Below are 5707 nucleotides of genomic sequence, written 5' to 3' on the forward strand. Positions count from 1 at the left end.
CAATGCAGGCTATTGTCAGTGGTCTTGATTGTCCACCAGAACAAGAGAGCAAGACCCTACTGCTGAAGACATCATTTATTTCAGCACGAGGACTCTGAGTAAGCTAGAACTGAGCTGGAAGTTCCCTCTCTCCTGTCTTAATGGTGGGAAGTGCTGCGCAGGCTAATAGGAAAGCTAATAGGAAAGCCTGCGCAGCTGCTCGCGACGCCAGGAGCCCGCCTTGCGCCCCGCGGCTCGGACTTGTTCCAACAATCTGCTAAAACGTGGTGGATGATTATCAAGTCCTAGGCGTGCAGAGACATGCCTCACCTGAGGATATCAAAAACGTGTATCGGAAACTGGCACTAAAGTGGCGCCCAGATAAAAATCCTGAGAATAAAGAAGCAGAGAGAAAGTTCAAACAAGTAGCCAAGGCATATGAGGTGCTATCAGATGCTAAAAAACGAGACATCTATATGACAAATACGGCAAAGAAGGATTAAATGGTGGTGGCGGAGGTGGAAGTCATTTTGACAGTCCTTTTGAGTTTCGCTTCACATTCCGGAACCCAGATGATGTCTTCAGGGAATTTTTTGGTGGAAGGGACCCATTTTCATTTGACTTCCTTGAAGACCCATTTGATGACATTTTGGGAACCGAAGAGGTCCCCGAGGAAACCGAAACCGAGGCACGGGCTTCTTCTTTGCCTTCACTGGGTTTCCATCATTTGGAGATGAATTTTCTTCATTTGATCCAACAGAATTGTGGAGAATGGTGAAGAAAGGGTAGAAGTTGAAGAAGATGGCCAGTTAAAGTCCTTAAGGATAAATGGTAAGGAGCAGCTGCTACGCTTGGATAACCAGTAACTCAACGCACGCATTTAACAAAAATGTTAAACAATAACAAGCACCAGTTGAGGATTAACAGGAACATTTTTTTTTTTTTTTAAGATTTCAAAAGAACTCTACTTCCAGTATAACTCTACCTAATCTAAAGTATTTATAAACAGCTCATTAGAGCCACTGTTTGTCATAGACTTTTTGGGTTTATTGTTGGGACCACACAATAGGACCATTTTTTTTTTTTTTGTCTTCAAAATTGTTGTAATCTCTGTATGCACTTTGCCTTTTTATTAAATGTAATCTAAGGTGAGCCTGTGAGGAGTAGTGCAGGATGAGACTGTGCTCTCTCACAACATGGACCTGCTTTCCACTGTGTCTGAAATGTGAGCCAAGTATTATCAGCCTGCTGTGAAGTTAACATTGCCAGGATGATCTTCCACAGAAATATCTTCAGGTTTTTTTTTTTTTTCAGTATTTTAGTAAATAAATATTTTACTGCTTTAATGGTAATACATTTCTAGTTTAGTATAAGTTAAGGATGTTTCTAGTTATGCATGAATGCTGGCAACTTTGAATATTCTGACAATCATTTAAATATGTAATGTTAAGCTTAGGTTTTAAAAAAGCTGGTAAACTGGGTATTTGTCATTTGCTTAAAAAAAATAAATGTGAATGTGTTTGGTGCATTCTTTCATGAAAATACACAGTGCTAAATGATACATCCATATCATCCCTGCCAAGGCTCAAGGAACAATGTAGGAATGAACAGAATTTGTGAACTAGAGGATAGGGATGAATACTGTGGAATATTTTTGCCTAGTACTGAGATGGCCATTGAATTAATGAGTGCATAGTAAATATGGTAACTTGCCCAAGCCCCAAGTGGTACGGAGCCGATCAGCATTCTGTCAAGGATGATGAAGGCATTCTGGGGTTTCCATTCCTCCTGAGGAGTTCAGGGCAATTAAAGATGGCTAAGGGAATGGGAGACATTTTTTGTAATGTTATAGCCACTAGTAAGAAGCACATTCTCTGGTAAATAAGCTCCCAGTTGTGTGCCCTTGCATGCAACACTAACTAAACTCAGTGGGTTATATCCACACATGAGAAAAAAGAAGACATCAAATGGAAGCAGGTCTAGCTGTGTAGAAGAAGGAGTTTAGTGAAAGGGTCATAGGCAGAGAGGTCAGGGAAGAATCATGGGGAAGAGTTCTGATCAAAATATGTTAAAACATGTGTATAAAATTTTCAATAAATACAAAAATAAGAATCTAGGACACTCTTAGATTTTCAGCAGACCAACACACTAAGAGCATTATGCCAAAGAATATAATGGATAGAAAGTTGACTTTCCTGTTCTACTGTCTTAGAGAATATAACTTGAAGAAGAGCCCTGGGGTGGCATTGTTTCTTTCTCAAATAAACTTGAAACCCACACAAGGCACCTTTCCACAGTTCCTGTGCCCTGACCTCACTGCTTCAGCTAAAGGAACCTCTACAAGGAAATTTCTTGCAAACTCGTAGATATTTAGGAGTTAAAAGCATTACTTTTGGGCTGGAGAGATGGCTTAGCGGTTAAGCGCTTGCCTGTGAAGCCTAAGGACCCCGGTTCGAGGCTCGGTTCCCCAGGACCCACGTTAGCCAGATGCACAAGGGGGCACACGTGTCTGGAGTTCGTTTGCAGTGGCTGGAAGCCCTGGCGCGCCATTTCTCAATCATTCTCTCTGTCTCTTTCTCTCTCTGTCACTCTCAAATAAATTAATAAAAAATGAACAAAGAAAATTAAAAAAAAAAAGCATTACTTTTCACAAAGAATTTATTGAGCAAGTGTTTTCCTGTCTGCACATTGAACAGTCTTGATTGTGTATTGAGGAGGAATAACTACTGATCCACATTATATTTGAATTTGAACATTTCTGCATTTGATTCAACACCTGACTAGAGCGCACATGATTTCACTTACAGGTCAGTTTCAAATATTTATCCTTGTTTACAAAGCACACAAGCATGTTTTCTTGAACACCATTAGAAACAAAACTTATTTCACTTTGGAAACAGACACGTAGGTAGACAACTGGCTTCAGTTCCAAATGTAGCATGGCCAAGTTTTAATGTTGAGCCATGGAACAGGGTGGCATAAATGTTTAGAAAATTATGATGAAAAGTTATGATCAGTAAGGAGTGTGGTTGTAGTCAACATGATTCATGCTGAAAGTGTCCAGAATGATCAACTATAACTTTGGAGTAGTGCTGTGTAGAAGATGAAAAACCGTAAATTATTCCAATTCCATTCTGATATAAAAGTTGTGAGCATGTGATTTAATTGACTTAGGAAGAGTTTTGACTAAGATAATACAGAGATACCAGAGAAACTCAAAATTGTAGGTTCAATTGAAATACTTCACAAGAACCTATATGGAGCTTAATTAATCTGTTTAAAGATATAAAAGCACAGACACAAATACACCAAAAATGAGACTTAGGGAGAAATGAGTCTTAGAGAAATTGCTCAGAGTACATGTCAGGCTCTTATCTAGATGTAAAAATTATAAAATCTCAATCTCATCTAAATATTATAATAAGATCACCAAGAACTCAAAACACTGATTGACAAGTAATAAGGAAAAATGCAAAGTATTTTTAAATGTTATGAGACCAAAGAATTGAATAGAAAAATAGAACATTATATATAAATATTTCTAAAGTGCTATGGAAAGTTATTTTCATCTGTATTGCTACAAATTAGAGACTGGTGCAATGTGGGGATTGTTTCTCTAATTTAAGAGCATAAACCAGAGAATAAAGAATCTTTGAAATCTGTGTCAAACAATTCCAAGATGATGGAGCAGGAGCTGACAAAGCTCAGGAAATCAGAAGGGTAAGAACAGATTCCTTCAGATGTGACAAGGAAGGTAATGAAAGAAAGTTCACAGGGTAGACAGACAAAAGCCAGAGAAACCCAGGGATTTGAAAGTTTCTTTTAACAGTGGAACTAGGGCCTAATAAAATAAAATGCCTTCTTGTAAAACTGGGTGAATCTGTGACTATTTCCCAGAAACCTTTTCATAATTGGTATAAAACTAGTAACTGCTATGACTTCTGTCTTCTTTCCCTGTCCAAATAGATCCAATCAGGAAGGCAAGCTTCTCATTTCCGTTACTGTACAGTGAGCTGTATTGCCATCCTAAGGGCTGCAAGTAAAGGAAATCTACAGATCTTATGAAGAAGGGCTAATCATAACATTCTGAACTGGAGGCACAAGACAACAGATTCATAATACACCTGTGCTGGCTTTCTTGGAGAGGAATATGTATATTTTTCAGGCAGAAAGAGAAAAACTCAAATACTGTTATCCTAGAATAAAATTAGTGGATCAATTATTGACAGTGATATTTCTTCTTCCTGAATATATGTGTTATCTATACTCTCTACTTTCTTGTCACGTGGGCTTTTCCACCTGATCTATTTTATCCAGTGGAAATTAAACACACATGTCAAACATAGGATTTAGGAGGAAATTTATATTTTCACCATTCCTTTTTGTCTGGCCAAACAGACAAAAAGGAACAGAGAACAGAAAAAAACTCAGTTTCTAAATATTCTTTCATTCTAGATCTCGCAGTGAAAGAGCCATGATTCCACTAAGCCCATCTAAGCAGCAAAGCCTAATAAATGTCCTGTTGAAATCATAAGCTTGGGCTGGAGAATAGTTTACTGGCTAAAGGTGCTTGCTTGCCAAGCCTGCCCACCCAGGTTTGATTCCCTAATCTTCAGATAGAGCAAAATGAATAATGTGGTACATGTATCTAGAGTTCATTTGCAAGTAGCAAGAGGTCCCAGAGTGCTCATACTTCTCATTTTCTCTCTCACACACTCTTGCTCTCTTTTTTTTGAATAATAAATAAAAATATTTATTTAAAAATTTGAGTTTACTTTTTGATGCAGTAAAATTCATTAAATAAGTAAAATATTTCAAAATTTGAATAAAATAGAAAACATACTTGAATATAATACTATATTGCAGAGTTCTTTAAAGAAATCTAAAATGTTTTGTTGAATTTAAGATGAATCAAGAAATTAAAGCTAAATTATTAGCAGTACTATGGGATAGTGCCACACAGATATAGGATAGGTCCCCCAATCTCCACTGAACTAATGTAGGAAATTTCTCACAGAACTAACCAGAGATTTGGCTCCATGATGGATCAAAATCTTGTCAAGTTGACAGAAGACAACCAGAGATGAACCATCACAAGTCTACCACTTGTGAACTTGCTCATCAAACATGTTTAAATTATAACCTTGTTCCCATAAGTTCATCACCACCTCATGATATCAAATACATTCAGTTAAATGTTCAAAATCACCATAGTCTTTACTATTCTCAATACTGTTCAAAAGTCCAAACTTCAAAGTTTTATTTGAGACTGAAAGCAGTCTGTTAACTCTGAACCCTATAAAATCAAAATACATGTTACTTCCAACATACAATGGCAAAGCATCAGCATTCTTATTTTGAAAGGGAGAAGTATGGTCTCACATGGAAAGATTTAATGAAAGCAAGACTTATAAGCAGCAGAGCAAACTCCAAACCTGGGAGCTTCATATCTACCCTCTGGACTCTTGATAGGATCATCTGGACTCCAAAATGCTTGGATAACTCCACTCTTCCAGGTGTCTACTCCTGCAGCTTCTGTTGTAGACCAAAACTACCCCAAGCCTTTAGATTTACATGGAAGCTATTCCACCATCCTCTAATATCCTGAGGAGTCCATTGAAACAGAGAGTTCACCTTCACAGTTTCATGCAGTGATCTCACAAGGCTTCTCTGTAGAGACTTCTACTCCAACTCACATTGATTAGCCCCAAGGGCTTTCTGGAACTGT

General features: G+C 37.7%; 1 pseudogene; it reads left to right on the top strand.

Moving 5' to 3' along the window:
- Positions 1 to 260: 260 nt before the first annotated feature.
- On the top strand, positions 261 to 886 carry LOC101594184 (annotated as a pseudogene).
- Positions 887 to 5707: the final 4821 nt, after the last annotated feature.

This window comes from Jaculus jaculus, chromosome 1 (assembly GCF_020740685.1).
Source record: "Jaculus jaculus isolate mJacJac1 chromosome 1, mJacJac1.mat.Y.cur, whole genome shotgun sequence".
Classification (NCBI taxonomy): Eukaryota; Metazoa; Chordata; class Mammalia; order Rodentia; family Dipodidae; genus Jaculus; species Jaculus jaculus.